The sequence below is a fragment of the Marmota monax genome, unplaced genomic scaffold, assembly GCF_021218885.2.
Source record: "Marmota monax isolate L192 unplaced genomic scaffold, Marmota_monax_Labrador192_F-V1.1 WCK01_AAM20220418_F8-fsc00001, whole genome shotgun sequence".
NCBI classification, from domain to species: Eukaryota; Metazoa; Chordata; class Mammalia; order Rodentia; family Sciuridae; genus Marmota; species Marmota monax.
In genome coordinates, this window is record NW_026693777.1 from 33,882,480 (window position 1) to 33,892,792 (window position 10,313).

Here is a 10,313-nt window from a genome sequence, read left to right on the forward strand (position 1 = left end):
GACAAATAGCCAAGTGTGGTGGTGCACACCTGTAATTCAAGTGACTCGGGATGCTGAGGAAGGAGGATCATAAATTCAAAGCCAACATCAACAATTTAGCAAAGACCTATGCAGTTTAGCGAGACTCTGTCTCAAAAATAAATAAATAAATGGATGGGAATGTGGCTTAGTGGTTATCGGGATGCTGAAGCAGAAGGATCACAAGTTCAAACCAGCCTCAGAAGCTTAGTGAGGCCCTACATAAGTCAGGGAGACCCTATCTCAATATAAAAAATAAAAAGGGCTGGGGATGTAGCTCGGTGGTTAAATGCCTCTGGGTTCAATGCCTGGTACCAAAAAAAAAAAGATTTTTGGAGACTGAGGTTGGAAGATTGCAAGTTTTACACCAGCCTTAGCAACTTAGCAAGACCCTGTCTCAAAATAAAGAATAAAAAGAACTGGGGACGTAGCTCAGTGATAGAGTGCTCCTGAGCTCAATCCCCAATGCTGCAAAATGACAACAACAACAACAACAAAAGGTCTCAGAAGAAAAATGAATAGAAAAATAAAACATGTAAAAAAACATTTTGTTGTTGTTGTTACACTAGAGTTTGTGAAGGGAGATTTACACAACTGAAAAGTTAAAAGTCCTTGCCCCATGTCTAGTTCCCTTCCCCATAGATAACCATTGCTAATGTAACCAGGGTCCATTTCATGTTTTGAGTTTAAAGCTTGCAGCTTGACTGCAGATGGCTTACTGACTGCAGTGGGGTTGGGGACAGGACCAACACCTTTTTCCTTCCAGGCTAAGTAAGCTCTCATGTCCTTTACTTCCTGGAAGAGTGTCACTGCTCACAAGAATAAGGAAACTCCAAATCTAGAAATTGAAGTTATACCTTTCTGAAGGACACCAGTTGGACACAAATTAATTTTATCTACTGATAATATTGGGTCCCAGCTTTTGTATTTCTCTTTTTAAAAGCCTTGTGTTCCCCCTAGCAGAGAGAATCACAGCCTCTGAGACAATAGTCTCCAGTATTTCCCCTTTTCCAGCAAATCAATAAACTTCTTTTTCCTTTTTCTCAAAATCTTGTTATAGCGTTGGAGCTGTAGCTCAGTGGTAGACAGCTTGTCTAGCACGTGTGAGGCACTGGGTTTGATCCACAGCAGCATATAAAATAAATAAAATAAAATAAAGATATTGTGTCCATCTACAAATAAAATTTTTAAAAAATCTATGGATGGGCAGTGGAGGCAAGGACAGAGCTTTTTTTTATCATGAACAACTTTATAGTGTTTCAAACAATTTCTATGCATATACAATTTATATATATATATATATAATCTTCTCCATCACCACCATCTCTTTTTCTTTTGGTTTACATAAACTGGACCGCACTTTAGACACTATTCTGGACTTAAGATCTTGGAGACCTTGTCGCATTAACACACTGATAGCCACCTCACTATTAAGAGGCAATATATAGCAGAGTTATGCATGCTCTAGGCTTCTGCTAATACAAAGCGCTCGGTTCCTGACAGCTACTTCTCCTCCCAGGAGCGCAAAGGGCGAGAAGACGACTCATTCTCCCTTGATCTCTTCCTCCTTCCTCTTCTGTACCCCTCTGTCCCCCATTCCTCCTTTTCTCCTCATCCTTCTCGTCCTTTCTCACCTTCCCTTTCACACACTGCACGCCCTCCCGGGGTTGCCTGGAGAAGATTTGTCCCTACCGGCCCCCGCCCAGCCGGGGCCTCAGGTGGCTACTCACACTGACCCAGTCCCTTTCCACCACCGCTCAGCTGCCCAGCCAGCGCCCAGACCCCAGGCCAGGGCAGGTTCCACCTGAGCTCGGACCCTCCTTGGAGCGACCGGGGGCTGAAGAAGTGGGTGAAGGACCTGGGGGTCCCGGTTCTTGGCAATCGGAAGCACAAGTCCGGCTCTGGGCTCTGCTCCAGGGAGAGGTGGAAGTCGGAGGAGAAGCGAGGCGGAAAGCCAGGGAGGGGACGGAGCCGCGCAGTCCCAGGAGACGCATGGGCCTGGGCGGGGCGCGGACGCGGGCGCGGCTGCTGGAGGGACTGCCCACAGGAAGCCGAGAGGCCAGCAAGGAACGCCTAGAGGATACCCGAAGCTTTTTCTGGCGTCTATGTTTTTCTTTACTCCATTTTCTTCATTAGCTTTCTTTTCTGCTGTTACTCAGACTTTCCCAAGTTCCCCTCCTTGTTTGCTAATTTTCGTGTCCTTTTTTTTTTTCTATCTTCCAACACTCTTTCTTGGAAAGGACTGGCATGTTCGCTGCCTGTGTACCTTTTTTCCTGGTATCAAAGGTAATTGGACTCTTAATTTATCCTAAAGTTTCTTTGGGTAAATAAGATTAAAAGGGGGTGGAGTAAAAGGAGACTAAAGAAGGATTAAAAGGAGATTAAAGAAGTAGAGAATTAAAAGGCCAGCCTGTAAAGAAGTAGAGACATAAAATGAAGCAGGGTAAACTAAGAGCACGTCCCACTCCTGTCCCTTGGAAGGGAGATTCCTGGTTGACAAAACATCTATCACAAGTCTTCTGAATGGCTAATGTGGAATCGTTTCCCCCCAAATAGAAACAGGCTTGGAAAAGAGATAAGTCACCTGTTAGGGTGATAATGCTAGTGCTATGTTATAAAGATGAGGGCCAAACAAGTAGAAGCAGAGAAACAAACTTTCCTCATGCAAAATAGATTAGCTGCCTTCTGGAAAATATTATTGCTTCCCTTAAGGAGGTACCCTTGAGTCTCAGGTAACAACTGAACTTTGGTTCAGAATTGGTGGCATTCTGTTTTATCTATTAACTTGTCACAGGAGGTACCAGAGTTCCCAGAGAGGGGGACCTTGACTCAGAACAAGTGGGGTTCTTGGCATACTTGATGGAGAAGAATTCCAACACCATCACTCAGAGACACTGACAAAGGTTTATTTAGGGAAGCAGATGTACATTCAAAGGAGAATGTGGGCTGTCTCCAGAGTGAGAAGTTTAGGGGCAAAACAAGGAATACACATTCGAGGGAAAAATGAAGGCCATCTCCAAAGGGAAAGACTGCAACCCCTTGGTGTGGGATATTAATATTTATAGAGGAATGGTGGCTAAGGGTAGGTCTGAAGGTGGAGTCGGTTCAGTTACACAATTTTGTGCCAGTTTTCTCTGCACATGTGCATTGCCCCATGTACAGGCAAGGTATGGGTCAACGGCCCAGGCCAAGGCTGTGGGCTGGGTTGCTCAGAAATTTGTGAAGGTTCGTGACATTTCCAACATTTCATTAGTTTGTGGGCACTTCTCTTGAAACTCTTTCTTTTTTCTGTATCCTCAAATTCCTATCTCAAACTGATCCTGATCCCACCTTCCTTCATTAGATACCTCCATTACAACTCATCCCATCATTTCCACATTCCCTGCGGTGGACTGCATTTTCATCCCCCCTGCCCCGCCCCCCCCGAAAAGTTCAATATTGAAATACTAATCCCAGTGTGATAGTTTTTAGGTGGTGAGGCCTTTGGGAAGCAATTAAGTCATGAAGGTGGAACCCTCACAAATGATACTCCTGGCCTCATAAGGATAGGGCTGAGAGGAAGCTAGTTAGCTCTCTTTCTTCTCAGTGAGGATACAATGAAAAGTCAATCATCTGCAACCTGGAGGATGGCTCTTGCCACACTGGCATCTGATCTTAGACTTCCAGCTTCTAGAACTATGAAAAATAAGTGTTTGTTGCTTAAGCCACCCAGCCTATGGTAATTGTTATAGCAACCCATACTAAGACACTCCCCTTTATAATAAATATATAAATATATCCTTATATTATCCTAAAATACAATTCATAAACAATATAATACATACCCACACAATGTAAAAGATAGTAAAATGTGAGGCTGGAGATAGAGTTGAGTGGTAAATTGTGCACTTAGCCTGCGCAAGTCCCTGGGTTTGACCCCCCTAATTAACAATAACAATAATAAAATGTCCTAAAAAGATATATAAGAAATGTTTGGGCATAGCTGGAGATACAGCTCAGTTGGTAGAATGCTTGCCTTGCATGCATGAGGCCCAGGGTTCAATCCCCAGCACCACAAATAAATACATAATACATACATACATAAACCAATGAATGTTGGACATAGTATTCAAGAGTATTCAAAATTTGGTAGTTAGATGCTTACTTACTGTATAGAATTACCTTTAACATAACTACTACAAATGCAGAATGATACAAACATGTTATAATGGTGATACAATTTGGATCCTAAATGTCCCCCAAAGGCTCATATGCTAAAGGTGTGGTCACCAGTCTGTAATGCTACTTGGGAATTGGTGAAACCTTTAGAATGTAAGGCCTACTACCTCACAAGGGCATTCCCTCAAAGGGGATATTGAGACCCAGCCCCTTCTTTTCACTATTTTCCAACTATCCATCATTAAGGTGATCAGTTTCCTCTTCTATGTGCTCCCCACCATGATGTACTGCCATGCCACAGGCCCAAAGGCAACATGACAAAATGACCATGGACTGAAATCTCTGAAACCATGAGCCAAAATAAATCTTTCTCCTTATAAAGTGATTATTTCAGGTATTTTGTCACAGCAACAGAAAACTGACTAAGACAAATTGTGATTCACATACCATGAACAGAGTTACTAGTATAACATAGTTTTCCAAAATAATGAATAACTTCTGGCAGATTTTTGAACCGAACAAGGCATGATCATCTCATGATTTTTAGGGTAATTGCATTCCTGAAAAGTTTAGTGTATATTAAAGCTATGCATAAAATGCCTTGTGTTGTTTATATTTTAAATAAAGTTAAATCCTAATTACAATGGATTTCAACAACATGAATGACTGAATAGGCATTCAACTTGGAAATGTAGGAATGTCCCACATTATATGGGAGTGCTTTGCACAATTGCTAAATGTCTAGCAATCTTGAGTCCTACTCATCAAATAAAAAAAAAATCTTAATCATTGTGAGATTCAACAAATACCCCCAGCGTTACTGTCCTACCCCCACATTAAGAACCACCATTGAGGGGCTGGGGATGTGGCTCAAGTGGTAGCGCGCTCGCCTGGCATGCGTGCAGCCCGGGTTCGATCCTCAGCACCACATACAAACAAAGATGTTGTGTTCACCGAAAAATAAATAAATAAATATTTAAAAAAAAAAAAAAGAACCACCATTGAAACAGGCAAGGTGGCACATGCCTATAATCCCAGTTACCAGGGAGGCTAAAGCAAGAGGATCATGATTTCAAGGCCAGCCTAGGCAACTTAGACACTGTATCAAAAACTTAAAGTAAATTAATTAATTTTAAAAAATAAATTTAAAAAATGAAAAGAATTGGAGGGTGGCACGCTCTGAGCAGTAGTTAGGTTGTGCCTGCCTGGGGTCGTTGGAGGTGGGTGCCAGTAGTCATGAGGGGTAGAGCTCTGGTTCTCTGGCTGCCATCTGTAAGCTGCCTCCATGTCCATCTTCATCCCTAGCAATCAGATCCATCTGACAATGTGGCAGCAGTTGGCGTGAAGCACTCGGGCAAGTGCTTTGAGATCACCTGTTACAAGAATAAGAGAAAGAGACCTTGATGAAATCCTGCAAACCCACTCAGTGTTTGTAAATGTTTCTAAAGATCAGGTTGCAAAGAAGAAAGATCTCATCAGTGCGTTTGGAACAGATGACCAAACTGAAATCTGTAAGCAGATTTTGACTAAAGGAAAAGTTCCGGTATCAGATGAAGAAAGGCACACACAGCTGGAGCAGATGTTTAGGGATACTGCAACCATTGTGCAGACAAAAGTGTCAATCAAGAAACAAAGAGACCATACACTGTGATCCTTATTGAGAGAGCCAGGAAGTACATCCACTATTCAGAGAAACCCACCAAGAGTATAAAGCAGCAGGCTTTAGAAGTGATAAAGCAGCTAAAGGAGAAAATGAAGATCTATGTGTTCACATGAGGCTGGGTTCATTCTTCCAGTGAATGAAGAGAAGGAGCTGAAGGACAAGCTCAAGCCATTGATCAAGGTTATAGAAAATGAAGACTACAGCCAGCAGCTAGAAATCGTGTCTTTTTGATCCAGGCTCCAAGAAATTGATAGGCTAATAAAAAAAAAAGGAAATAAAGGCAAAGGTTCTTTGGAAGTACTTAATTTGAAAGCCATGGAAGAAGGAGATGAGAATTTGAATGACGTTCATCAGTCTCTTTGGCTATAAAACACTAAAGCAAATGTTTCTGTTTCTGATAGCACTGTTTTATTTCTGTGATTTGCAAAAAAAAAAAAAAAACTTACTCAGTTTGACATTTCCATCTTGTGTTAATGTGTACAAAAAAAGACTTCCTACATGAGTATAATGTGGGAATGATTTTGTTTTAATTTTAAATTGGTGTTCTAAGCAAAAATGAAAACTCAAAAGTACCAGGTCCAGAAGGTCATTTTGCTGCTGTTTCATGTCTTGATAGCTTTCCAAAATGAAAGCTACTTGGGACAACTCTTAAGGCTAAAAAGTTAAGTTTTCACATTATACAAGTAAAATTATTTGGTGAGTATGTCTTTATAATTAAAAAGAAGTATCTACTAGAAAAGGAAACGTGTCTTGTTTCTATGTAATACAGTCTGAAGGGGTAACTATAGTGTCAGTAAAGCTTGGATGGTGACTTCTTGGTTATGTGAAAATAGGTATATGATGATTGCAGGACTAAATAAGTATCATTGAACATGTTGCTGTAACTTGGATTATTCTTGATAAAATATAAAGTGTATTTTACCATGTATTTATATTTATATATTTATATTTTACCATATATTTACCATATATTTCTAATTCTAAAAGTTATAATATATATTAATATAGTTAAAATTATGTGTAATCAATAAAACTACTATTTTTTAATTAAAGAAAAAGAATTGGAGATGTAGCTAAGTAGTAGAACACTTGCCTACCATGTGTGAGGCCCTGGGTTCAAATCCCACTACCATAAAACCATGTATACATACATACATACAATAAATTTTAAAAAGGGATCAGGGAGGTAGTTCAGTGGTAAAGCATTCCTGGCTCAATCTCCAGTATTGGGGAAAAAAAAAAAACAGTCGGGGTGAGGGTGGAGGAGAACCACCATTGAAGATCTGTCTATGGAGAAAGGAAGATTGCTATAAGATCTAGGAAACATGAAAGCAGAAACTGACCAAGGTGACTTGAGGCTAAAAAGTTAAGTTTTGACATTATATAAGTAAAATTATTTGGTGAATATGTCTTTATGAGTGGAGGCATATCCAGAAAAAGGAAGCAAGAAGAGGCAGGACCCACATAGGATTATTTCTTCCTTTTGGGGTTTGTGGCAGGGCAGGGGGAAGGGCTAGTCATTGAACATAGGGTTTCAAGGCTAAGCAGATTACAACCCCAACCCTTAGTTTGAAGATCTTTGTTGTTGTTGTTGTTGTTTTCGGTTTATTTTTAATTAATTTTTAAAATTTATATATGACAGCAGAATGCATTACAATTCATATTCCACATAAAGAGCACAATTTTTCATATCTCTGGGTGTATACAAAGTATATTCATACCAATTCATATCTTCATACATGTACTTTACATAATGATGACCATCACATTCCACCAAAGATATGGAATGCTTCAAGGATTTGTATGTCATCCTTATGTAGGGGCCATGCTAATCTTCTCTGTATCATTCCAATTTAGTATACGTGCTACTGAAGCTAGTACTAGTTTGAAGATCTTAATTCTCTTTGTTTGTGATTCTAGAATTGAGCTACACTTTATTTCATAGAATATAGTAAGTGTTCCTATGGATTGAGCAGAAGAGTTTTGTTTTATAGGCAAAAAATCTTTTGTTTCTAAAGAAAGAAGAAACAAAAGAACAAAAAGCAGATTGGTCATTTCAAAAGTTACTTTCTTCTACTAAACAGTGGCATGAGGATTCAAAATCATAGAAAAACAATTGGTTAGTATCAGCTTATTTCAGGCTACTTCTTTTGTGTTAAGGATTAAAGCTGAGAAATCTTCATTATCCTGCTAATTGAAACTGGCCTCTTGGGAACTTTGGCAGGTATCTTTCTAATCCTGGTTTCTCAGAAAATCATATAAACAGCTTAGTTTTGGCTGGTGATATGTGAGTAAAAAACTCCATTTTTATCTGTAGCCTGGTCTGTTGGGGTCTAGTGTAGAAGTTTAGTTCAAAATGATGGCCTCTGATAGTTTTTATTTAACTAGTTTAATAAGGAATGCACTTGCCACACCTGAATTGCATGTATATAAATTAAAAATTTGAACCAATTCCCAGAGATTCTATTTCCCATCAGACAGTAACCGATCCCTAATGACTATTTCAGCTGGGTTTGGGAGGAAACCAGATAAACTATCTTTGCTTGAACAGAGAAAATCTTTCAACTAATAAGATGTTCATGAAGTTCAAATTCAGCTTTTCTTTCCCATGGACAGTGTTAAATGCATTGCCAATATTTGCTGCTTTGGGGGTCCTGTTTTCCTAGTTACTCCCTTGAGTCAAAGCAGTATTTCTTCAGATTACAATCATTGATCAAATCAGGAGTTTTGCCAGTCAAGAAAAAATCCCAAAGCCAAGGAAACATTCTGCCATTTCCCACTGGATTGAATTCTTTGAATTCTCACAAAATTATCTTATTTTCCATATTTTTCAGGTTCTAGATTTCAGGACCACTTACTTTTTCCTACGTATATGACCTACACCCCTAATTGCAGCTCAGTGGTATTGTGATGCAATGGCTATTGAGTGCAGTATCCAGAATGATATATCTCTGGGACCAAGGAGTGGCCACCTCTTCAGTCTTTGGAGACTCTTTAGGGAAGAGTCCTACCACCTATTAAAATTGCTCACTTCTGGTCAGTTTTATGCACATTCATTGTGAAACATCTGCTAAGCACCTATCAAGTGCATAGTACTAATTCCTGTGTAAAATGTGTAAATCATGCCTTCTTTTCAAGGACTCATGGTCCCCAAGACAGGCACATACAGAAGTCACAGAAACACATGGAAGATAATGAGAAGTGCTATATTAGACTAAGGAACAAACTATAGGTGTTTATGGTTGTGGGGAGGGATCTCAGGACACTTCCTGAAGGAGATGGACTTGGATCTGGGAAGGGCAGGCCTCTGATAAGAGCTGAGAAGGGAGTGAGCTCATGGGGAGTGGAAATGTCATTGGTTTTACTTGATCCCCCAACCCCCTGCTCCTCTTTGAATAACTACCAATAGATTCACAGTATATTTCTTTTTAATCAAATTTGGGGAAATAGAAAAGGAAAGGTAGACTGAGTCTCAAAAGAAATGCTCATGACTCATGACTTTGCCTGCAAAATTTAACATTGGGGCAATGCACAAGCACAAGAAAAACTTGCATAAAATTATATAACTCTGCTCTGACTCCACCTCTGGTCCAGTCCCTTGTGATAGTAAAAGCAAATGTGACTCCATTTCATTTTGTGACTCCATTCTGTAAAACAACCATGCCAAGTAGAAGGGTCATGACTGGGGCAAGATGTTCTTTTCCTTTTGCTATAGAAACCTTTAAGAACATGGAACTAGCTAATGGGACATTGTTTCTGTAACTAGGGTAACAGGGCTCTGTTTCTGTAACTGGGGTGATTGGGCTATCTGTGATTGGTTAGGCTTCCCGCTTCAGTAACCTGGCTTGCTTGCATTGGCTAGACCCCCGAACATCCCTTTTGCAGTTTTCAAGCTTATAAGGAGCACCCTTGCAATTGTTCAGGGCTGATCAGGGGAACAGCTTTATGTTCTGGTCAATCGCCACTAATGTGCTTCAATAAAGGCTTGATTTGATTATACGTGAGTGGCCTGGAAGTCAGTTTATGAAACCCTTTAACTATAACACCCTAGCATTCATTCCTCTATAAATATTTACACCTTACACCAATGGGTTGCTGTCTTTCCCTCTGGAGATAGCCTGCATTCTCCCTCGAATGTGCTTCTGCTTCTCTAAATAAACCTTTATCTGTGTCTCTCACTGGGCGTGTTGAAGTCCTTTTCCATCCAATATGCCAAGAACCCCATTGTCCTGAGCTGGGAACTCATTGAGAGACCTCCTTTCTCCAGAGAAATCTCTTCTCCTGTGATATCATTACTACCAACTTTAAGAGCATCACAGAATCTGTGATATATGAACAAGCACTTACTTGATAGCCCTTGACACCCCAGGTAAGCCCTTCTGGGCCACTTGAAAGCAGCAGACACCAATCAGCAGATTAAAAAAACCTCAGGGTCATCTCCCTTCTGATTCCTTTGACTGAAAATGAGCCTGCA

At 40.2% G+C, this 10,313-nt stretch overlaps 1 protein-coding gene, 1 non-coding gene and 1 pseudogene across 4 annotated transcripts in view; 1 reads left to right on the forward strand and 2 right to left on the reverse strand.

Annotated features, from left to right (window-relative positions):
• Positions 1 to 2,019, reverse strand: part of Tep1 (telomerase associated protein 1) — a 39,362-nt gene extending 37,343 nt beyond the window's left edge. The window contains exon 1 of one of the 3 annotated variants that reach the window (XM_046461376.2): positions 1,877 to 2,019. The gene's annotated coding sequence lies outside the window, so the exon portion shown is untranslated. Of the gene's footprint in view, positions 1 to 1,748 lie in introns of all 3 variants that reach the window. The other 2 variants (XM_046461375.2, XM_046461374.2) reach the window with 2 other exon arrangements.
• A 3,268-nt stretch (positions 2,020 to 5,287) lies between these two features.
• On the forward strand, positions 5,288 to 6,766 carry LOC124104700 (ribosome maturation protein SBDS-like; annotated as a pseudogene).
• Positions 6,767 to 7,614: 848 nt separating this feature from the next.
• LOC124104865 (U6 spliceosomal RNA) lies at positions 7,615 to 7,720 on the reverse strand. The gene has a single exon (XR_006855549.1). It is a non-coding gene; the product is annotated as a U6 spliceosomal RNA (small nuclear RNA).
• Between the last annotated feature and the right edge of the window lie 2,593 nt (positions 7,721 to 10,313).